Consider the following 25,974-nt stretch of genomic DNA (forward strand, 5'->3'; position numbering starts at 1 on the left):
TTTCATAACAAGAGCTCTGAATCTGTGTAAATGGTGCCTGGATTAGATGTGAGTGTAAAAACATCAGTGCACACAGTATGGGATGTTGTGAAGCTTATGAGACTAAGGTAGTATTTCTCAAATAGTTTTGGCTTGGCCTCCAGTAAGAAAATAGTTTTATATCATGGTCCTTTGCATTTATATATAAGCATATGCATTATGCATAATTGAAATGAAATACTTGTCCTTGTTATATGCATTCTCTTCCTTTCTAATCTATTTTACTTTAGAAAAATGCTAATCTAACCCACTAAACTGATTTTACCCCTCAGTGATGAGTCAAGTTTCACAATTATTTCTCTAACATTTTATAAAACTTATCAAATACATAGAAAAGTTTAAAGAACTATATATTGTATAATGTTGTACTCATATAGCCACTATTTAGTTTCAACAATTCAAATTTAGTTTTATATACTTAAATGCTTCACATATATATTATAAATCAGACTCCAGAAATGTATTCTCTCTTAGTTTTGGAAGCTACTAATCTGACATCAAGGCATTGGCAAGATTGGTTTCTTTTGGAGGCTCTGAGAGAGAATCTCTTTCAAGTCTCTCTCCTAGCTTCTTGTGGCATTCCTTGGCTTGTAGCTACTTTACCCCAGTCTCTGCCTCTGTCATCACATGGCATTCTCCCTGTCTTTTTCTCCACACCTGTGTCTACACATGGTCTCCTTGTAAAAACACCAATCCCTGGATGTAGGGCTACTCTAATCCAGTGTTGAGGCAGGGGGATAGATGAGCTGAGCAGCTGGAGTTTGTCTCCCGTGGACAGATAATCTAAGATGAAGAGAATAGTAGGAGCGTGAAAGGAGCTGAACCCTGCCCAGACAAGAGACCACATATTTTTCACTACCAAGGTCAAGGAGACGTGATTGACTACACATGAGTAGAAAGGCTCCTCAGAGGTCAAAAGGGAGGGGGCATTACCCCACAGTAAGTGATGTCAACCTACTCATAGACCTCTTTGCTAGAATCCATCTTGGATAACAGATGTGCATGCACATATGGCAGGATCCTGAGAAAAGCCAAATACTGACTCAGAACCAGGCAAAGCAAGATGATTGGCCAAAGGAAACCTGGAGGAGATGCTCCATATAAGTGCTTCAAACAATCATGAGGGCATGACTCTCTCTGAACCCACCCACGTGCCTGTTCACATGTACTGTTTTTCCTCCTAATAAACACTTTACTTGTTTTACTACTTTCCATCGCTTTATGGGAATTCATTTCTACAGAACCAATGGGCCAGGGTCTTGTCACTGGCAACTGCTCTTGTGACCCTGGTGGCCTAGTGGCTAGTATTCAGTGCCCTCACTGCCGCCTGACTTCAGTCTCCGGCTGGGAACCGAAATCCTGCTTCAAGCCGCTGCAGGCACCTGAGATCAGTATGACCTCATCTTAACTTGAATACATCTGCACAAACCTTTTTTTCACCCAAATAAAGTCGTGTTCACACATAAGGAGAGTCCGGACTTCAGCATATCTTTTGGGGGATACAATTCAACTCACGGTAACTTTTTCCCACATAGTTTATTCCGTGAGATTTCAGAAGTACAGATACTTGCCCTTTCTTTTTTGCAGTTTCCTTTTCTGTAATCTAGATCAGCTATGATCTAAACATATTAAATGGAAAATGCCAGAGACAAACAATTCATAAATGTTTAGAGTGTGTCTGTTCTGAATAGTGTGATGAGGTTTCTGTGCTGTCCTTCTTCATCTTGCCCTGGACATGAGTCATCCCTTTGCCCAGCAGATCTCACCCATGAGTCACTTAGTAGCCAGCTCGGCTGTCAGATGTCAGGTAATGCAATTCTTCTGTTCAAGTAACCCTTCCTTTACTTAGTGAAGCAAGTGCAAGGGTAGTGATGCTGGCGGTTTGAGTCTGCCAAGAGAAGCTGAACTGTGCTTGCTATAACTGAAAAGGTGAAAGTTCTTGATTTAATAAGGTAAGGAAAAAGGTGACATGCTGAGGTTGCTAAGATCTATGATAAGAATGAATCTTCTGTCTGTGAAATTATAGAGAAGGAACAAGAAATTCATGCTAGTTTTGCTGTTGTACCTCAAACTGCAAAAGTTACAGCCACAGGGTGTGATGAATCCTTTGTTAGGATGGAAAAAGCATTAAATTTGTACAATAAGAAATTTTGAGAGAGAGAGAAAGACCACATTCACATAACTTTTATTTCAGTATATTGTTATAATTTTTCTATTTTTATTATTAATTATCTTGTTAGTCTCTTATTATGGATAATTTACAAGCTAAACTTTATCAAAGGTATGTATGTATCAGAAAAAAACATAACATATATAGGGTTTGGTACTGTCCATGGTTTCAGGTATCCCCTAGGGTTCTTGGACTGTATTCTAAGGGGGGGCTATTATACAACATTGCCTCAATGCTCTAAAGATCCCTAAGTCCCTTCCTAATTAATCCTCATAGTCACTCTATCCCAAAGGAAAATCAGAGGTCTTTTTCTTTAAAACCATAGAGTAGTTTTGCCTGTCCTAGAACTTTATATAAAAGAAATCACATAGTATCTGCCCAGCTTCTTTCACCCAGCAAGTTTTTGAAATTCATCCACATTGTGTGTATGAGTAATTTGTTCCTTCTTATTGTTGAGTAATATTTTATTATGTGAATACACCACAGTTTGTTTATCCATTATCCTGTTGGTAGAGATCCAGGCTATTTTCAGTCTCTGGCTATTATGAATAAAACTGTGAAGAACATTCTTGAGACATATGCTTTCATTTCCCTTGGGTACCGTATTAGCTTTCTATTGCTGCTGTAACAAATAACCACAAATTTAGAGGTTTAAAAGAAATTCTTGCTAGTTTTGCTGTTGCACCTCAAACTGCAAACTTACAATACAGTGTATCATTTTACAGTTCTGCAGGTCAGAAATCTAACACAGGTCTCCCTGGGCTGAAAGCAAGGTGCTGGCAGAGCTGTGTTCCCTTTTAGCGTCTCTAACAGAGAATCTGTTTCCTTACATTTTCCAGCTTCTAGAGGCCATGCACCTTTCTTTGTTCACAGCCCCTTTTCCCATCTTGAAAGCCAGCAGTGTTGCATTTCTGTGACCATTCTTCTGCAATCACCCTTACGTCTGACTCTAGTCATTTGCCTCCCTAAAGAGCCGACTCACTGGGAAAGACTCTGAAGCTGGGAAAGATTGAGGGCAAGAGGAGAAGGGGGTGACAGAGGATGAGATGGTTGGATGGCATCACCAACTTAATGGACATGAGTTTAAGCAAACTCTGAGAATAAATGAAGAACAGGGAAGGCTGGCATGCTGTAGTTCATGGGGTCACAAAGAGTCGGCCCAACTTTGCAATTGAACAACAGTCCACTTTAAAGGATCCTGTAATTACATTGGGGACAATATATTTAGCAATTAATTTCATCTGCAACCTTAATTCCCTTTTGTATGTAACACAGGTTCTGGGGATTAGGATTTGGATATTTTGGGAACATTGTACTACTTACCACAGGTACATAGTCAGGAATAGAATTGCTGATTATGAAAAAATTTTAGTGTGTATTACTTGACTAAATTTACTTTTTGGGGGGCAGGTGCAGGGAGGAGCTGCACCTCATGACTTGTGGGATCTTCGTTCCTGACCAGGGATTGAACCCAGACCCTCAGTAGTGAGAGCACAAAGTCCTAACCACTGGACCACTAGGGAATTCCATGATTATTTTTAAAAAATTATGTTTAACTTTTTAATAAACTGCCAGAACAGCTCCCAAAGTGGTTGTAAAATTTTTTCATTTCTATTAACAATGTATGAGAGTCACTTACACAAATAATATACGTACTAGGATTGCATCACATCTTTGCCAATGTTTGTTGCTGTCTTTCTTATTTTAGCTGTGGATGTTGCATCCCATTGTGGTTTTAATCTGCATTTCCATAATACAGCAGTTTTCATTTCATTTGCTTATATGTCACTTTTATCTCTTTCTTCTGTGAATTGTTTTTCCAAATCTTTTCCCCAATTTTATTGGATTTGTCAGTTTGTTACTGAGTTGTATGGGTTATTTTCATATAATGGATACCAATCTTCTTTCATGTATATGTTCTGCTAACACTTTTTTCTCTATTTTATTAATAGTATCTTTTGATAAACAGAAATTTTTAAAAAATTTTTAATGATTTTGCTTTCTGCATCCTTCTAAAAGCTTCATAGTTTTAACTTTGATGTTTAGATATATGACCCATTTGAATTAACTTTTGTGAATGGTGTAAGGGAGTTGAGGAAGAGGGGCTGAGGTTTCTTTCTTTTTGTATGTATATCCAGTTATTCAAGAATCATTTGTTGGAGATTTTTGGACTCTGTGGGAGAAGGCGAAGGTGGGATGTTTCGAGAGAACAGCATCAAAACATGTTATATTATCTAGGGTGAAACAGATCACCAGTCCAGATTGGATGCATGAGACAAGTGCTCAGGCTTGGTGCACTGGGAAGACCCAGAGGGATCGGGTAGAAAGGGAGCTGGGAGGGGGTATCGGGATGGGGAATAACATGTAACTCCATGGCTGATTCATGTCAATGTATGACAAAACCCACTATAATATTGTAGAGTGGTTAGCCTCCAACTGGTAGAAATAAATGAAAAATAAAGAAAGAAAGAAAGAAAGAATCATTTGTTGGAAAGATTTTCTTTCCCCATTGAATTGTTTTGATGGCTTTGTTCAAAATTAGATAACTGTGTGAATATGGAACTGTTTCTAGATTTTCTGTTCCATTTCTGTTGCACCGTTCTCTCTTTCCTCATACAAGTACTAAGTTGTTTTGATTATTGTAGCTTTATAGTGTTTCAAAGTTAAGCAATACAAGTCTTCCAACTTTATTCTCCTTATTCCAATTTTCTTTGGATTGTCCAAGTTTTTTGTATTTCCATATAAATTTTAGGATCAGTTTATTAATTTCTACTAAAGCTCCTGATGGAGTAATGACTCAGGATTTATTGAGTCCATAAATCAATTTGGGGGTTAATGACATCTTGAAAATATTGAGCCTTCGAATTCATGTAAAATGGCATTTCTCCATTTATTTGGGTCTTTCTTTTCTCACATTAAAGTCTTTGCATATAGGTCTTGCCCATGTTTTCTTATATTTATTCTCAAATATCTTATGTGTTTTAAAATACTATTACAAGTGGAATCGTTTTTAATTTTAAAGTTGCTTCTTGCTGTTTATTAAAAATACAATTGAATCTTTTGTATACTGACTTCATATCCTTGATATGAATAAACTAACATTAATTCTATTGTGGTTTTATAGATACTCAGGATTTTCTATACAAGCAATCATGTTGTCTGTGAATGGATATAGTTTTATTCTTTCTATCCCAATCTTTTTGGTTTTTATCTTTTTTTTTTTTAAATATCTTATTGTATTGACTAGGTGGCCAGTACGGTATGGAACAGCAGTGGTATGAACCTACTTCTTTGCCTTATTCCCAATCTTAAGAGGGAGAGGTGCACAATTTCACCATTAAGTACTCAGTGAAACTAAGTCATGCCATGTGAAGCCACCCAAGATGGACGGGTCATGGTGGAGAGGTCTGACAGAATGAGGTCCACTGGAGAAGGGAATGGCAAACCACTTCAGTATTCTTGCCTTGAGAACCCCATGAACAGCATGAAAAGGGAAAATGAGGACAGGGAGGCCTGGCGAGCTGGGGTCGCAAAAAGTCGGACACGACTGAGTGACTGAACTGAACTGAACTGATTGGTTTTTCTCAAGAGATTTCTTTTTTATCATATTGAGAGATATTCTATTTGCTGATATTTTGTATGCCATTTTTGTACCTGTATTTATGAAGCTGTAACTTTCTTTTCTCTTTTTCCCCTCCTCCACCTCCTCCTTCCTTTTCCTCTCTCTCTCTCCCTTCCTTTCTTCTCTTTGATGTATTTTCCAGTTTTTAACATCAGCATGAAAGCCCTCAGAGAATGAGTTCAGGAGTATTTTTACCAACCCTATTTTCTGAAAGAATTTGTGACAGAGTGACATTATTTCATCTTTAAATTTTTAATAGAATTTAACAGTGAAAAAATTTTGGCCTGGACTTTTCCTTGGAGGAGGGTTTTTGGTAACAAATTCAATCTCTTTAATGATTGTAGGGCTATTTAGATTTTCTGTCATTTTTGGTATGTTTTATTTTTCAAAGAATTTGTTAATTTTGTATAATCTGTTAAATTTATTGGTATAAAATTTCATAGTATTCTATTATTATCCATTTAATGACTGTATATTTTTTAATGATACATCTTCTTTTCATTTCCTATACTCCTAATAAGTCTTTGCTTTCTGTCTTTAAAAAAATTTTTTTTTCAGAGTGCTACCTTTGGATTTCTTAATTTTCTCTGTTTTTATTCATTGATTTCTGGTCTTAATAATCTCCTTTTTTACTCTGTTAGGTTTATTTCAGGCTTACTTAACACTTTGTTTCCTAGCTTCTTGAAGTGGAAGCTTAGTGCATTTATTTCATGCTATATCTTTTTTTTCTCCCCCAATACAGGCATTTAAAATGCTGGATTTAAAAATTATTCTAATAATTTTAGCTGAATCCAAAATTTTGATATGTTGAACTTTTGTTATCTTTTAGTTTGAAATATTTCCAACTTTTCCTTATAATTTGTTTATTAGTTAGTGTGTTTTAGTGTTAGTTGCTCAGTCCTGTCCAACTTTTTGCGACGCCATGGACTATAGACTGCCAGGCTCCTCTGTCCATGGCATTTTCCAGGCAAGAAAACTGGAGCACATTGCCATTTCCTTCTCCAGGGGATCTTCCCAACCCAGGGATGGAACCTATGTCTCCTGCATTGCAGGCAGATTCTTTTACCATCTGAGCCACCAATTTATTTATTACTCATAGGTTATTTTGAAGTATATTTTTAGACTCCTCAATACTTGTGAGTCTTCCGGATATCTTACAATTGTTGATTTCTAATTTAATTGTATTTTCATTAGAGAACATACTATATATGATTTAAATTATTTAAAATTTATTAATACTTCTCTTATAACCCAGTATGTGAAGATGTAACATTCCATAAAATAAGATTCATTTTTCTTTTGTGTGTATCCTTTTAAGAGCTTAAAAAAACTCCAAAACAGGAAAAACTTTGCCAGGTGCATGCTCTCCAATGGAATTCTACACACATTTCATTAGCCAGGACAAGCCCACCACCAGTTGATCAGTGATAAGGGAAATGTCACCATCATAATTAGCTTAGTCCAGATCTATCATCTGGAGGGTGTGAAACAAAATCTAGCTCTCCCAGTATGGAAAAGGGCATCTAGGTATTGGTTTGAGGAAGACAACAAACATTGCCACTTCCACCAGAGATCCTCTTAGGTATTTCTAAGTCTTAGCACCAAGTCTCAAGAGCAGACCATCTACTTACTCTTCCTTCCGTCCAAGGGGGAAGCTACCACCTCCCACTCTATCCCCTGAGATTCATTGCTTTGGGGTTCCCAGTTCCTTTTATCCCTCACGCAAATGTGTAGCTCTTCATTATACAACCCTTGTCTTTATATGGGAGATTGTAGGAAACATACAATGTGAAAAATTAAACATGGACAAGTTACAAAACTTTGGAAAGCTTTCACAATGTTTACTCTCATGGTCCTTGAATTATAGTTCCCAGGTCCCTTCTGAAATGATACTTAAATGCCTGTTGGATTATTGGTCTCAGCTTTCCTTCCATTCCTGAAGATACCCTGACTGAATCCACAATATCTTGCCTTTTAGACACATGGCAATGCTGAATCCTTTATTCATGAAGACCTTTCCTGGCCAGCGCTTACAGAGGCCACACCCTTCTCTCAGGTGGGAGCTAATTTGGACAGGACCCCTTGACCAGGTAGCAGTGACATGCTCTGCAGAACTGTCTCTTTGGGCACCTCCTGCCGGTTCACACTGGGCTTCTCCTGGTTCTGTCTAACTGCAAAGAGGAAGACTACTCTATTTGAGCCCTCGTTTAGGGAGTTTAATAGTTGAAATGGTCAGAAATGAATTGTTCCCTAGAATCAACACTCTCTCTGCCAATAAGATGACATCTCTAAAATTTTGTGCTATTTCTTGGCATTCCATTCCTAAGGATAAGTCTCACCTCAAAGCCCTTGAAATGGAGCCTGTAAGTTCTTGATAGTCTCTAGTTTTCCAACCATACTCATAAGATGGATGGCTCATAAGGCCAGATGGCTGTGTGTCTCATTCTCTTTCTCGCTGCTCCCCTGCCCCACCTTCCACCTCCTGCTCTGCAAATGAACAATACACAGTTTAATACTTCAAGAAGAATGATGGTAGAAGATGACAGCAATCATAATGAGGATTGCAGGCTCAGTCGCTTCAGTCCTGTCTGACTCTTTGCAACCCTATAGACTGTGGCCCACCAGGCTCCTCTGTCCATGGGATTCTTCAGGCAAGAATACTGGAGTGGGTTGCCATTTTCTTCTCCAGGGCATCTTCCCTACCCAGGAATCAAACTCACATCTCCCGAGGCTCCTCCAATGAAGGTGCATTTTTTACCACTGAGCCACTGGAGAAGAATTAGGATTAGAGTTAGGTATATCAAAGAATCAAGAACCCATGTTATAAAGTAGCCAGAAAAGTGTCCAAAGGTAAAGGTAGAAATCATGTTTAAATATCTTGGTGGCAAAAATTTTAATAAAGACTTGATATCAAGCTAGTAAGACAAAGACCAGAAACTTTGTGGTTCTTGGCAGTTAGGATATGGGAAGGAGTTTAAAAGTTTGGAGTTTAGGCAAAGTATTAAGAGAAAGTAGTCAGAGAAGTTAAAGTTGCTGGGATCAGTAATCTGGAAGGTTAGGTGATAAAGACAAAGGAACTAGAGTCTTGGACCAGGAGTGGATCTGGCCCAGAGGTGTTGGATGGTTTATCTTCTGACCTTTCTGGTGGACCTGGGAGGCCCTGGGTCTTCTGGTGTACTCAAGGAGCCTGTAGGACGACTGTTCCAGCTGAACGACATTAGGCAAGTGATTTAATCCCTCTGAACCTTTGGTGAAAAAATGCACATCTTCTGTGAAGATGAAAGAAGATAATGTGTATAAAATCACTTTGAGCCTTCAGAAGGCTGTGTACATATAAAATATCACTGTCATGATTACTGGAGGGTACTTGAACTCTGCCTAAAATAATACACCAGACCTTCAATGAAGAAACTACCCATATGTCCTGAAATTACTTTTTCCCCTCAGCAATATGAGACGATCTCAGACTTCTACTAGCAAAATAATGCTGGCAGCCGATCATTTTGTGTTTCAGTCAGGACTCCTGGCTTCACTGACAGAAACCCAAATTCAAACTGGCTTGAATTAGAAAGGAAGCCTGTTGAGTGCAGGAGATCGGGAGATCAGCAGATCAGGAGAGTGCAGAGTTGTAGCTAAATTCACACATGGCCCAGTTTAAGAGCTCAAACAGTGTCATTTCTCTCTGTCCCTCTTCCCTCTCAGCTGTTTCCCTCTTTGTGGTCCTGTTTGCCCTCATACTGCTGCCGCATCATATTGTTTCAGCCTAGCAACCTCAGCAGGAGAGATCCCTTCTCTTACCCTCCATACTCTATCCAAGGGAAGACCAGGATGCCCACTAGCAACTAGAACTAACTCCTCCCCAAGTTGTGGGTGACATGCTTACCTCTGAATAAACCAAAGGTGTATTTACCATGAAGCCAATGCAGCTAAATTGTAAAATTTGCCAAAGCAAATATTTTAATCAACTCTCTTTCCATTTCAAGTCCCCCTTCATCACACTTCCCTTGTGCCTAGCAATGTCAAGTAGCCATAGGCATTTGTCTTGGGACTGTTGAGTTGAGTATACATTTGGTTTGGCTTCTGTGGGATATATTTACATGCTTTTCCATGACTTCCACATATGGTTTAGATAGTTCTAGCCCTTCTGATATAAAAATAGCTCCAGAAATACTCCTATAGGACTTTGGCCCAACTTACCTGACATCTCGACATGAAGATACAGTGTCAGAAATCATATATGTCAAATTGGTACCCAGTACTTGGAGACAGATAGCAGAGAAGCAGAGAAAACACATTGTTTGACATATACAGAGCCAGAGGCTAGTTTGTGGAAATTCTTCCAAACATTGGATGTGTAAAGTTATAAGTGAAGGAATCCATTCTCATTAACACTTGGTCAAATTAGAAGTTCTCTCCTATCAAGAATATATTTGATAAAATAGCATGTACACTTATAAATGCATCATACATTTTTTTTCTTCTTTTGATAGAAATCACATATAACTGAATTTATTAGAACTGAGTTTGTAGTCTATGCCTGTGTATTTTTAGAATTTGTAATTGGTTTTTAATTTCTCTTCTCTTTATTTAGCACTTTCTATGTGCCAAGTGCTTCTCTGGCCACGGGGGATATACAAGTAAACACAGCAGACTCTCAAGGAGCTTTCACAGTTAATTGTCAGATCTCCACCAGGAAAATAAGAAGGTCTCCAGCTGATGTCTCTGTGCACGTTTAGGCAAAAACTGCAGCTGCCACTTCGTGATATAGTTGGACAGATTTTTAAAAAAACAAAAAAAACAAACCACTTCAAGTAGCCCAAGAACCCTGAAAGACAGACAAAAACAAAAGAGAGCCATACTAATCTCTACTAACAAAACAGAACGAAACAAAATAACAAAAGCAAGATTGCACTAATGGCAGAGACCAATTTTCTGTGATTATTTGAGGTTGGATCTTGAAATGCATGTTATATCTAATTCTTAGAATTTTATTTTGGCTATTTATATCTTTATAGGATCTATATAATAATGGCCAGGAAATGCATAAACTGCAAGATGCTACTTTTCTGCACATAGCAGGCTATTCAATAGGGTGAACAGGTAGTATTATGATATTATTTTAAAAGATCAGCCTAGAATTTGCCTCTCAGATTAAAAGGCACAAGTTTATAAAATGTTCCCTATCATCATGTACAGCAACACAGAACATAAGAGTAAAAAAGCTCAAAAAGACAGGGCAGAGATATGTCACGCCATTTAAAAAGAGAGACAAAACATCTTTCCAGATAATAAGCAACTTCAACTGGCATATTGCAAAATGAATGAAGGAAGGAAAAATCTTAAACTCCAGCAGGCCATGAAGACTTGAAGAATGAACTTTAAAAATCATTGCTGCCAAGAGATTTGTGAATTCTCGAAAACAGCATTAAAATCTCTGCTGTAAGGAAGCAGCCATTTCAAATGCAGATGGTGAGAGTGGTGAATGCTTTCACAGAGAATCTACAGATTGGCAATAAATGAAAAAGAGATATTCCCCTTGGTCATCCTGGACTAAAGGTATTAGAAATTCCTAGTTCAAGAGGATTGAAGGGTTGGAAGTTATTACTATGCCAGTGCTATTTGTTACTTATTTTATGTACACAAACAGAGATAGATAAGGATATGAATTTGGGTGTGGATACAGATAGGAATATAGATATGGAAATTATGTAGATACACACATGCACACATACACATTCTGAAGGGCTATTAGATATTTGGTCTTATATTTTTGTCTTAATTTTTACACATGTACACATGCCCACACATACACACTAATGGTTTAGTAATCAGAATAGTAAGGTATATTTAGCTTTCATCCCATGGAGTGAGTTTAGCTAATTTTACTTAACCTCTTTGCTGTCATTACAAAGTTCCAGATGTCATACTTCTAGTAAACTGAAGATTTTGAGATGAGACCTGGGTTTAAACACTGAATCTTCAGTTTCCTGGCTATGAGACCACAAGAAAATGGGTTAGACCTCCAGCTTGTAAAATGAGGAAAATAAAACTGATGCCCATGTCATCTATAAGGACTAAATTACATAAAATATATAAAGCATCTTATCCAGGCATTTGCCTTATATTCCAAAGACAAGACTGCCTGTTCAAATGTCCCCCAGCAGGGATTTGTCTGCCATGTTTAATCTACCATCTTCGGTGTTAGTTTTGCCCACGCTCAGGAGCCGAGGAGGGGGCGGCCCTAACCCTAGACTGTACCCTCTGGGACCAGGGTGGCTGTTGCAATGGTGCCAGCCTCAGCATCCTTGGCTCTGCCCTCAAAGTCGTTTTTCCTTCATTTCATCTCATCTCTGTGCCTTTCCAAGTTGGCAGTGTTTCTGTTCATAAAGAATTCTCAGAAAACATGTTGGCCTCTTATGCAATTCTTGGGGGTCCAAGACATCAGACAAGAAGAACTTCCACAGTCCTTTCATGGATAACTGCCTCTCTATTCTCAACTTCTCTGAGATGGTTGGTTGGATCCATGAGGCACCTCTTTAGAAAATGGTGGCGATGGTTATTGAATCCAGGCAAAGTTCTTTAGAAAATGGCTGTCCAGACACACCCTTGGCTCTGTTTACCGAGTAGGCCATCTGGATAGGCTGAGAATTTTCTAGATCACTAAACACTGGTTTCTTTTTACTTAGCAGTTCCTTCTATTTATTTCTCTCCTCTTGTGTTTTACTGTAAGCAACAAGGAGAAAGCAGGCTGCATCTTCAACACTTTGCTTGGAAATTTCCTCAGCTAAATATCCAAGATCATTGCTTACAAGTTCTCCTTCTATCCAATAGAACATAACTCAGCAAAATCCTCTGCCACTTTGTAACAAGGATCACCTTTCCCCCAGTTTCCGAGAACATGTTCCTCATTTCCATCTGTGACCTCTGTTATGGACTAAATGTGCATGTTCCCTTCCCTCTCCCTAATTATGTTGAAGCTCTGCCCCCCAGTGTGATGGTACTTAGAGGCGGGGCCTTGGGAATCAACTAGGTTTAGATGAGGTCATGAGGGTGGGACCTCCATGATGGGAGGAGAGTCTTATAAGAAGAAGAGAGATTAGAGTTCTTGTGTGAGAGTACAGAGAGAAGGCAGTCATCTTTAAGTCATAGAGAGACCCCCTCACCAGGAATCAAATCTGTCTATACCTTGGCCTTGAACTTCCCAGGCTCCAGAACTGTAAGAAATAAATATCTGTTGTTTAAGCCACCTAGTTTATAGTACTTTGTTATCAGAGGCCAAGCTAAGACTTCATAAAAATCACCTTGAATACTCATATTTCTTACAATATTCTGTTCATGATGGTATATGTATTCTCTGAGATAATAGGAGGTTTCTCTATAGCTCTCCTCTTTTTTTGTGAGTCTCCTTTAATACCCATATTTCTACCAATGGTCTTTTCAGACCAATCTAGGTTTCTATCATGTACCCCAAGATTCTTCTAGTCTCCACACATTACCCAATTCCAAAGCTACTTTCACATTTTCAGGTGTTTGTACAGTGGCACCTCACTTATAGGTAACAAAATGTCTGTTAGTTTTTTAAAGCTGCCACAACAAACTGGGTGGCTTAAATAACAGAAGTTTATTATTTCACAGTTCTAGAGGCTAGAAGTTTGAAATCAAGGTGCTGGCAGGGTTGGTTTCTCCTGGGGACTATGGAAAAGTGATCTATTCCAGTTTTGTTCTTTCACTTGTAGAGGACTGTCTATGTCCTGTGTCTCTTCATGTAGCTCTCTCCTCGTCTGCATGTTTGTGTCCAGATTTCCTTTCTGATAAAGACACAAGTCATGCGGGATTAAGTTCTCACCCTACTCCAGTATGACCTCATCTTATCTTAACAAATCAGAGCAATGACCCTACCTCCAAATGAGGTCACATTCTGAGGGTCATAAGACTTCAACATATGAATTATGAGGGCATGCAATTTGACCTACAATCCCTATTTCACTCAGGTACCAGCTGATTGGGCCAGGATTACAATTTACAGTTGGCCAAATTGGTCTAGAATGTTGCTTATACTGGAAATTTCACGCTTGGGTATTTGGCTTGAGAGATAATCTATCTAGAGATAATCAGGCAGTTTGCAGGAAGAGCTGAACATAAAAGAAACACAGAGAGAGTCCCTGAGGTAGCAGGGGCCCCTAAGCAAGCCAGTTACCTGAGGGTAGCCACTTTGATTTTATTTTATTTATTTATTTATTTTTATTTTTATTTTTTATTTTTCAGTGGGTTTTGTCATACATTGATATGAATCAGCCATAGAGTTACACGTATTCCCCATCCCGGTCCCCCATCCCACCTCCCTCTCCACCCGATTCCTCTGGGTCTTCCCAGCCGACCAGGCTCGAGCACTTGACTCATGCATCCCACCTGGGCTGGTGGTCTGTTTCACCACAGATAACATACATGCTGTTCTTTCGAAACATCCCACCCTCACCTTCTCCCACAGAGTTCAAAAGTCTGTTCTGTACTTCTGCGTCTCTTCTTCTGCCCTGCATATAGGGCCATCGTTACCATCTTTCTAAATTCCGTATATATGTGTTAGTATACTGTAATGTTCTTTATCTTTCTGGCTTACTTCACTCTGTATAATGGGCTCCAGTTTCATCCATCTCATTAGAACTGATTCAAATGAATTCTTTTTAACAGATGAGTAATATTCCATGGTGTATATGTACCACAGCTTCCTTATCCATTCGTCTGCTGATGGGCATCTAGGTTGCTTCCATGTCCTGGCTATTATAAACAGTGCTGCGATGAACATTGGGGTGCACGTGTCTCTTTCAGATCTGGATTCTTCAGTGTGTATGCCCAGAAGTGGTATTGCTGGGTCATATGGTAGTTCTATTTCCAGTTTTTAAAGAAATCTCCACACTGTTTTCCATAGTGGCTGTACTAGTTTGCATTCCCACCAACAGTGTAAGAGGGTTCCCTTTTCTCCACACCCTCTCCAGCATTTATTCTTTTAGACTTTTGGATAGCAGCCATCCTGACTGGCATGTAATGGTACCTCATTGTGATTTTGATTTGCATTTCTCTGATAATGAGTGATGTTGAGCATCTTTTCATGTGTTTGTTAGCCATCTGTATGTCTTCTTTGGAGAAATGTCTGTTTAGATCTTTGGCCCATTTTTTGATTGGGTCATTTATTTTTCTGGAATTGAGCTTCAGGGGTTGCTTGTATATTTTTGAGATTAGTCCTTTGTCTGTTTCCTCATTTGCTATTAGTTTCTCCAAATTTGAGGGCTGTCTTTTCACCTTGCTTATAGTTTCCTTTGTTGTGCAAAAGCTTTTAATTTTCATTAGGTCCCATTTATTTATTTTTGCTTTTATTTCCAATATTCTGGGAGGTGGGTCATAGAAGATCTTGCTGTGATTTATGTCGGAGAGTGTTTTGCCTATGTTCTCCTCTAGGAGTTTTATAGTTTCTGGTCTTACATTGTGAGGCTGTCATGGCTAATGCCATAGCAGGCAGCCTAGAGTAGGAGTAGGCCTGGTTTCCCGGGGCAACATAATTATCAGGCTACCTGGAGCTAGCCAATCAACATATGCCTAGCCAGAAGAAAGGGAACCTATCAAGGGAAAGCTGATAGCCCCACGTAGGGCCAACAAAAATTACCTTGCAACTGTGTAACCAATCTGCTTACGCCAACTACCCACTGTGTAACCAATCCGATTGCACCAACTACCTGCTGCTGGTTTTGACCTAATAAATACCTGAGAAAACTGGGGCTTGGGGCCTTTCGTTCTCACACACCTGGTGAGGGCGGGAGGCCCTGGCTCGAGTCAGTAATAAATTCCCCTATTGCGAGTTGCATTGTTTTGAGGAGTCTTCTTTTCCCGACCTGGGACTCGGACTACGGGCAGAACATTTGGGGGCTTGTCCGGGATCCCTTGACTGGGGAAGAACGCTCTTTGGAACAAAGGGGAAAAAGACAGGTAATAGCACCGGTGCTCAGGCAGGTTTAGAAAAAGTCCAGAGTAAAGCCGAGGCCCCGCTGTGAAGCGGGGAAGGTGTCTGGCGCAGAAAAACGTCCAGAGTAAAGCCGAGGCCCTGCTGTGAAGTGGGGAAGGTGTCTGGCGCAGAAAAAGTCCAGAGTAAAGCTGAGGCCCTGCTGTGAAGCGGGAAGGTGTCTGGCATTAGGGAAAGCTTTCCATAAGGGAACGGACTAGTCGTTCCGGCTGGTGTAAGGCCGAGGCCAGTGAGCGCGCTGGGAGGCAGTCAACTCTGCGAGAAGGAAATCTCCTCTCCTAAGCCCGAATCTGGGGGAACAGTGGACGCCATACGGTAAGGTGACCCTTGTTCCAGAGGATCTGTGTTGTCGGCCGATGTCTGTCTGTCTGTGTGTTTTTCTGTATAACTGCCGGCATTGTCTCCTGTCTCGTTGTTCTCTGGTGTGTCTTTGTCTACTTCCTATAAAGCCTTGGAGCCTCATTTCTGTTTCTGGGAGTTTCAGTGAACAGGCTGACAGTTGTCGGGGCAACTGACGAGTCCCGGCCAGGGCTATTCCCTGGCGGATTCTGAAGGCCTCCCAACAGGTCCGCCCCAGTAACGGGAGCCCGAGAGGGTGAAACTCCTTTCTTTTTTCTCGTATTCTAAACCGAGAATCTGGCCAAATAAAAACTCGTCTGTGTGGGCACGGGACAGGCATTTAAGAGCCGATAGGGCGCCTGCCATTAGAAGACTCCCGTGAAAGGATAAGGGGGTCACGGAACGGGCTAAAAACCCTTAGGGTGCCCGCCCCCAGCAAGAAAACTTCCGTGCAATGATGCAGGCACATAAGCAGTTCCAAAAGCATACCACAAGCCCAACCTCCTGGCCGCCACCACTCCCGATAGGATTTATTGGTGGTAATTCTCGGTGACTTTCTTCTGACTCTCACTATGAGGCAAAGAAAATCTACTCAGTCTCTCTCTCATGACTGATCATTTCTCGGAGGTCAGGGCTAGTGTGTATGATCCGTTGCTACTGGTTACAAAGAGTAAATTAATAACCTTTTGCTCTGCAGAGTGGCCCACCTTCCAAGTTGGATGGCCTCCAGAAGGAACTTTTCAACCTTCTATTATTCAGGTGGTGAAAGAAAAAGTTATGGCTCCTGATACCTGGGGCCACCCCAGCCAAGTCCCACATGTTATGGTCTGACAAAATCTAGTAAAATATTTGCCCGAATGGTTAAAACCTTTTGTTCACAAACTCCCTGATTCTCCTAATGTACAGGCCCTGGTTACAGAAACTCCCACTCCCCCAGAAGAAGTCAAGAAGAATACGGGCCTAAAACCTGTCTTGCAAGAATCCTTGGACCGGAACCTGATTGACTTGGAGACGGAAATTAGGCCCCCGCCATATGCCCCTCCTCTGTTGCAGGTTCCCCCTGGGGGGAAGAGCCCCCCTGATGAATCAGAAGGGGCGGGGGAGTCCCGACCCTGAAGAGAGAATAGAGGGGGTGGGGGTGAGCGAGATCATGGGGACCCAGAGTTACCTTCATCTACTGTACAGGCACTCCCCATCCGGGTGGGACCAGCTAAGCTGGACGGAGAGCGAACCTATCAATACTGGCCCTTTTCCCATTTTGTTCACTCATAACCCCACCTGGGATAATTGCCAACAGCTGTTGCAGGTGCTCTTCGACACAGAAGAACGGGAGCAAATCCTGGCAGAGGCGGAGAAACGGGTCCTGGGGGTCAACGGGAGACCAACCGCCCAGCCTCATCTCGTGGACGAGGGGTTTCCTCTGTTGCGGCCTAACTGGGATTTTGAGCGAGTGAAAGGTAGGGAGCGTCTCCGATTGTACCACCAGACTCGAATGGCTGGCCTGCGGGCCGCAGCTAAAAAGCCAACAAATTTGGCAAAGGTAAATTTAGTAAGAAAAGAGCCCACTGAGAGCCCGTCAGCCTTCCTAGAGAGGCTAATAGAAGCCTTTAGGCAATATACACCCATGGACCCCCAGGCTGAGGAATCACGCACTGCAGTTCTACTAGCATTTGTGAATCAGGCAGCCCCAGATATTAAGAAGAAATTACAAAAGATAGAGGGGTTAAGAGAACAGACAATACAAGACTTACTGAAAGCAGCTGAAAAGGTGTTTAATAATAGGGAGACTCCAGAAGAAAGGGAGGAACGACTTCGTCGGGAGGAAAGGGAACTAGCTGAGAAGATCAGGAAAGAAGATAGGGAACATAGGGCGAAGAAAAACTGGAAGAACCAGAGAGAGCTAGCCAAGATTCTTTTGGCGGGGATAAAGGCCAGAACAGAATTGAGGGAGCCTCGAGGCCCCCAGACAGGAAAAAAAAGAGAGAGAGAGACCAAAAAGGCAGGCCCTAAAAAAGATCAGTGCGCTTACTGCAAAGAATGGGAGCACTAAAAAATGAGTGCCCTAAGAGGGACCCAAAGAGAAGAACAACCCAGAGAGAGAAAATTTCCCCTGGAACTCGAGTTCTATATGTGGGGGAAGACAGTGACTAGGGGAGTCAAGATTCGACACCCCTCCCCGAGTCCTGGGTAACCATACATGTAGAGGGGAAACCCGTTGGCTTCATGGTGGACACTGGCACCCAACACTGTTTTAAATCAAAACCTGGGACCAACGTCTAAAAAAAAAAAAAACCGGCTTGGTGCAGGGAGCCACGGGGACAAACAGATATTTTGGACCACAGAACAGAAAGTAAATCTGGGGACCCATCAGGTGTCCCATTCGTTTTTGGTGATACCAGAATGCCCAGCCCCTCTGCTTGGTCGGGACTTGTTGACTAAAATTAATGCTCAGATCCATTTTGACCCTGGGAGAATGTCAGTCACGGATGGACTTGGACAGCTTATACATATCTTGTCTCTAGCTTTAAGAGGTGAATACAGACTTTTTGTGCCTAAGCCCTCAGAGGTTATAGCACCAGATATACAACCGTGGGTCCACAAATACCCGTTGGCATGGACAGAAACAGCAGGAATGGGACTGGCTAAACAGAGACATCCGGTCGTCATTGAACTAAAAGCCGAGGCGACGCCTGTGGGGGTGAGGCAATACCCTATGAGCCAGGAAGCTCGGTGGGGGATCACTCCCCACATTCGACAGCTCATGGATGCCAGAATTCTCAAGCGGTGCCAATCCCCTTGGAACACCCCCTTACTACTGGTGAAGAAGCCAGGGAGTACGGATTACAGACCTGTCCAGGACCTACGAGAAGTCAACAAGCGGGTGAGTGACATACACCCTACTGTCCCCAACCCGTATACCCTCCTGAGTAGTCTGCTGCCTGAGTACACTTGGTACACTGTGTTGGACTTAAAAGATGCTTTTTTCAGCCTACCCCTGGTGGCCCAGAGCCAAGAAATATTTGCCCTTGAATGGACTGAGGGGGAAGTCCAACCGGTAGTACAACTAACTTGGACCCGCCTCCCACAAGGGTTCAAGAACTCCCCTACCTTGTTTAATGAGGCTTTGAGTGAAGACCTCTATGAATATTAGACTCGCCACCCAGAGGTCATCCTGCTGCAAAATGTGGATGACCTTATGTTGGCTGGAACCACAGAGGAGGCATGCAGCCGTGCCACTGGTGACCTCTTACAGACTCTAGGCACCTTGGGACATCGTGCTAGTGCAAAGAAGGCACAAATATCCCGGCAAGAGGTCACCTATTCAGGGTATAAGATCAGGCAGGGGCAAAGGTGGCTAACTCATGCCATGAAAGAAAAAATATTGCAGATACCAGAGCCCAAGACCCCAGGTGAGAGAGTTTTTGGGGACTGTTGAATATTATAGACTGTGGATCATAGGGTTTGCTGAGAAGGTCCGGCCCTTGTATGAAAAAAGTAAAGAGACCCCAAACTGGACTTGGACTGAGCCAATGAAACAGGCTTTCCAGACACTCAGACGGGCCCTACTAGAAGCCCCAGCCCTTGCCCTGCCTAACCCGAATAAGCCATTCCAGCTGTTTGTAGATAAAAAGCAAGGAATAAAAAAGGGGGTCTTGACGCAACAATGGGGACCATAGAAGCGGCCGGTAGCATACCTTTCAAAGCGACTGGACCTGGTGGCCTCTGTGTGGCCCCCTTGCCTCCGCATCATTGCAGCCACTGCCCTCCTCATCCACAACGCCGACAAGTTGACATATGGACAGCAACTCTGGGTTTACACCCCCCACGCCATCGAAGGGGTTTTAAAGCAGCCGCCAGATCAACGAGGATACCACCCTCCAGAAGGATGACAAAGATAGATGGTACCGAGATCAAAACAACAGCCTGATATTGCCTGTCATCCTGGGTTGTCACCTATGTGAACACCTGCATACAACTACACACTTAAAAAAAAAAAAAAAAAAGGACCTTGACACTTCTCTAGACAGCCTGCCTGAGGTTCCCTCGACAAAATGCAACTGTACGAAAAATAATCCAGGCTTGCAAAGCATGCCAGCTGATGAGGACAGGGAAAAGGCAGCACACTGGAACGAGGTACCTAGGGGAAGAGCCAGGGCAACACTGGGACATAGATTTCACTGAGGTAAGACCAGGCAAGTACGGGTATTGCTATCTGTTGGTTCTGGTAGATACCCTCTCAAGATGGGTAGAAGCCTTCCCCACTAACGGAGAGACAACAACAGTGGTTGCTAAAAAGATCTTAGAGGAGATAGTGCCTAGGTAAGGGCTGCCAGTGACTATGGGCTCTGATAACGGACCTGCCTTTGTGAGCCAGATTGTACAAGGGCTGACCCAAGCTCTGGGGACAAAATGAAAGTTACATTGTAAATATAATCCCCAGAGCTCAGGACAGGTTGAGAAAATGAATCAGACCCTAAAAAAACTTTAACAAAGTTGGCAATAGAGACTGGCGGTGACTGGGTGACCCTCCTTCCCTTTGCGCTCTTTCGAGCGTGTAACACCCCTTATAAGCTGAATCTTACCCCTTTGAGATTCTGTATAAAAGACCCCCTCCTGTGTGTCCTATATTCGAGGGAAAATGCCTACCACCCCCTACCTTGGGACAATTCCAGCAATCACTGATGGCATTAAGTAAGGTGCATAGCCATGTTTAAAAATTAATTCTAGAGATACACGAGGGAACAAGCAAGGGGACCATCTCCTCACATAATATTGGCCCAGGTGATTGGGTTTGGGTAAAACGACACCAAACTAAAGCATTAGAACCTAAATGGAAAGGCCCTTATGTTGTTCTCCTTACCACTCCTACTGCTGTTAAGGTCGACGGGATCGGGCCCTAGGTTCACTGCAATCATGTGCGGCAAGCCACCCCGGAAGAACAGGAAAAGATGCAAGCAAAATGAGAGGCAAGACCTCACTCATCAAATCCTTTAAAACTAAAACTCGTACGACAGGAGCCCTCTTAACTCTCCTACTGATAGCAGTTTTCATCGGCCCAGGAGCAACCAGCCACAAACCCATCAGCCAGCTAACCTGACTTGGGTGATCTGCAATCCTGAGACTGGACAAGTGCTTAATTCGAGCTCCAACGTGGCCCCCAAAGGGACATGGTGGCCAGTACTGACCTTTGATTTGTGCGTGCTGGCAGCTGACAGTAATGGGTTTGGTCCCCACCAACTGACCAAGTTCTTTGCCCATGGCTCTTTCGGTCTGTTCACCCGTAACTGTGAGTGAAAAGGCCCACAGTACTATGAACAGGTGCATGTCTATGTCTGCCCGGGGGAAAAAGGGATGGGAACCAAATTGAGAAGTGTGGGAGAGTTGACTCTTTTTATTGCGCCACTTGGGGTTGTAAAACTACGGGAACAGTCCATTTCGCACCTCCAAGAATCCTTGAGCTTCTTGGCTGAAGTAGTGTTACAGAATAAGAGAGGTTTAGATTTGTTGTTTCTGCAACAAGAAAGATTATGTACAACACTGGGAGAAAAATGCTGTTTCTATATCGACCATTCAGGGGTGGTACAAAAATCTCTCCAGAAAGTAAGAGAGGGACTAGCCCAGCGAAAGAGAGAATGAAAAGCCCAACAAGGCTGGTTTAAATCTTGGTTTCAGCGCTCCCCCTGGTTGACCACTTTGATTTCCACCCTCCTGGGTCCACTCATAGTATTAATATTGTTACTGACCTTTGGTCCATGCATTTTAAACTATCTGGTCTCATTTATTAGGGAGCGCCTAAATACCATCCAAATTATGGTATTGAGACAACAATATCAGTCAATTTCACAGGGTGAAGAGAAAGATTTCTCTACAAAAGTACAAAGACAAGGGGGAAATGTGAGGCTGTCACGGCTAATGCCATGGCAGGCAGCCTAGAGTAGGAGTAGGCCTGGTTTCCCGGGGCAACATAATTATCAGGCTACCTGGAGCTAGCCAATCAACATATGCCTAGCCAGAAGAAAGGGAACCTATCAAGGGAAAGCTGAAAGCCCCACGTAGGGCCAACAAAAATTACCTTGCAACTGTGTAACCAATCTGCTTACGCCAACTACCCACTGTGTAACCAATCCGATTGCACCAACTACCTGCTGCTGGTTTTGACCTAACAAATACCCGAGAAAACTGGGGCTTGGGGCCTTTCGTCCTCACACACCTGGTGAGGGCGGGAGGCCCTGGCTCGAGTCAGTAATAAATTCCCCTATTGCGAGTTGCATTGTTTTGAGGAGTCTTCTTTTCCCGACCTGGGACTCGGTCTACGGGCAGAACAACATTTAGATCTTTAATCCATTTTGAGTTTATTTTTGTGTATGGTGTTAGAAAGTGTTCTAGTTTCATTTTTCTACAAGTGGTTGACCAGTTTTCCCAGCACCACTTGTTAAAGAGATTGTCTTTTTTCCATTGTATATCCTTGCCTCCTTTGTCAAAAATAAGGTGTCCATAGGTTCGTGGATTTATCTCTGGGCTTTCTATTCTGTTCCATTGATCTATATTTCTGTCTTTGTGCCAGTACCATACTGTCTTGATGACTGTGGCTTTGTAGTAGAGTCTGAAGTCAGGCAGGTTGATTCCTCCAGTTCCATTCTTCTTTCTCAAGATTACTTTGGCTATTCGAGGTTTTTTGTGTTTCCATACAAATTGTGAAATTATTTGTTCTAGTTCTGTGAAAAATACTGTTGGTAACTTGAAAGGGATTGCATTGAATCTATAGATTGCTTTGGGTAGAATAGCCTGATTTTAGAATAAGCTGAGTTTTCTGGTTAGAATAAGAATATAGGGCAGAGAGATGCCATACATGGGGGACTCAATAAGCCAGACAAGGAGAAGAGCAGGAAGAGAGAGCAGTGGAACTCTGCGAAGGTGGAGGACTAGGGAAAAAATGAATGAGACCTTTCTGCTGAGATCCCCAAGGACAGCTAGGATGTGGGTCCAGGCTTCATGAGACCAGGTCTTGCTGTGGCTCTTGGAGTCCTGTTTGGTCTCTGCCTCCATCTGAATTCCCGCCTGCCTTCCTCCCCACCCCACAAAAACCTAAAACTAAAAAACAAAAACCAACTGAGCCAGCCCGTGTCCAGTTCTGAAAGCCCAATTAAACTAGCACCCAGTTAAGGCATGGTACAAAGTTGGTCCTCAGTAGTGCAGTTTCCATTCTTCTCCATCAGCTAATAACTAGGTCAAGATTCTGGGGCACAAAGATAGCAGGCTAATTGAGCAATGGACCTTCCAGAATTACTGGTGCCTGAACCTCTTTTGCTGCTATAAGGGTTTTAATGAGTTAAAACATGGTTAGAATTTAACTTTTTTTGGGAAACAATCCTTCTGATTGTACAAACCTTGGTGTAAGCATTACAGACCATTGCATTTCAACAACCCTCATTTTTCTGTTTATGAACGGAGAAGAGGTCATCATAGAGCAGCAGCTTTCCTTCCCTTTAGTTTGAATGGCAAAGGTGGGAGAGGAAACTAATGAGAGAAAGGAGATGGCTGACTGTTGCTAAGCAACCTTTGTTGGCAAGATATACAAAAACAAGACTCAGAGAACCTCTAATTGGGCAAATATCTTAGAGAATATTTATAATTCCTGAGAGATTTGTTTTCAGACCATTCCTTTTATAATTGAAGCACTTAATCACTTATTTTAGAGATGGTTGTCATAATTACATAAAATTTTGTCACTTAAAGCTAATTTTGGAGTGTCACTGATTGAGTTCCAAGTATTTGAAGGAGATGCTTTACATATCTTTAATTTAAATAAGCCTCAAAGTGTATAGTGTACACATGAATACCATGGCTCTCCATATCTGTAGCCAAATAAAGCATCTCCCTGGAGCTAGAATAACACTGGAAATGGAAGCATGGCACCTAAGCTAACTACATAATTATGGTCTCTGACCACTATAATAGCTCAGACGGTAAGGAATCTGCCTGTAATGCAGGAGACCCAGATTCAGTCCCTGAGTCAGAAAGATGCCCTGGAGAAGGGAATGGCAACCCAATCCAGTGTTCTTGCCTGGAGAATCCCATGGACAGAGGACCCTGGAAGGCTACAGTCCATGGAGTCACAAAAAGTCAGGCACTACTGAATGACAGCACTTTCATAGTCTCTGACCAATTCATCCTGATTTGCCCAGAGTTTTCCAATTTTGGTAGTGAAAGTTTTACATCCCAGGAACTCCTTTAGTCCTAGGCACACCCTGGTGGTTGGCCAGCCTCTCTAGGATTTTATTATTTTACTAGAGATGGTTGGATCACATTTAGGCTGGACACTGGGGCTAGAGTGGTCTTGGAAGATGTTTTCTGGGCACAGATGAACTTCAAATCTGGGTGTTCCCCTGGGCAGCTGGCTGGTTTGGACTTGATGGGGCATTAATCATCTTAGTGGACTCCCAGGAGAGGGGAGTTTGGTAGAATCCATTGAAATACCTTGGCAGTAAAGGGAGAGTAAACTGTTTCTCCTCCACTTCAGTTTTGTAACGATTTTCTTGGCCCATGTTCTAATATTTCAACTTCTTTTAGACCCCCCAGATGGTTTGTATACGTAACAAGCTCCCATCAGTGAAAGTCAAAGTCTCTCAGTCGTGTCCAAATCTTTGAAACTTGCCATTACACAAAGTGATTCCAAGTGGCATGGATGTAGCAGGGGTTCAGCATGAAGGAGGGGCAACAGCAGAGTGTGTGTGATGTGGAAGAGAAAGCCACTGGGATGTTCTTGTATAGTTCCCAGGGAAGGGCAACTATCCCCTCTATGGGGCAGTTACATTCTTTCACACAAATATGAAGAATTCTGCAAAACCACCTTGGCCTCTGATGACATGTACAGTAAATTGACCATTTATCTACCTATTCCCCAGAGTCCTGGTATATAGTTTAGTTGGCTATGTGACCAACTCACCTGTTTCCCATTGTTTAGATCACAGACTTTGAGGTAGCCATTTGCTTATGGATCGCTGCAGATTAAGTGCTGCATGGAGGCCCTTGAAAGAGGTATCCACGGTATATAAATGGAAGAGAAATTAAAACAGCCAGAACAGGGGTAATCTAACCTAGTGAAAACAAGACTGAAGGGTCATAATCAGTGCTCATGTAGATAAGGATTATCTCAGGTAAGGGTCATCTCTTTCACTGAAAAAAAAAAAAAAAAACAAATAGGAGAAATTGTGTGTAATCCAAATACACTAAATTAGGTGAGATATCCTGACATCCAACATGTAATGATGCTATTGCATGTCATCCGGCAATATGGAGATGCACCTTGTCCAAGATTAACAAAGGATTACTCAAGGCTGGCCCAAGTTCTCTGCATTATCAGCTTATATACTACATGGAAGACCCTTGTGAATATGCCACACATGTGTCCCTCAAACTAATAATCCATGGTCACACTCACTCCTTGAATGAATACAAGGAAGCTGTATGGTGATGATGATGATGATGATGATGATGATGATGATGATGTGTGTGTGTGTGTGTGTGTGTGTGTGTGAGAGAGAGAGAGAGAGAGAGAGCTGATGGCTATGACGTTGATATATGAAATAAGGATGCAAATTTAGCAGCTAGGTTTACTAACACTACAGTTAGGTTGTAAAGATGTGAAAGGAAGCTCAGTTGACAGCCATTAATATACCACTCAGTCAAATGAATAGAATTATTTTAATTTAAGAAATGCTGAGGGCATTATAAGTGCATTTAAAAGAAGATATGGGGTTTTTGCAGGTGGAAAAATGTAGATAAAAGCTG

Source organism: Muntiacus reevesi, chromosome 8, assembly GCF_963930625.1.
Source record: "Muntiacus reevesi chromosome 8, mMunRee1.1, whole genome shotgun sequence".
NCBI lineage: Eukaryota > Metazoa > Chordata > Mammalia > Artiodactyla > Cervidae > Muntiacus > Muntiacus reevesi.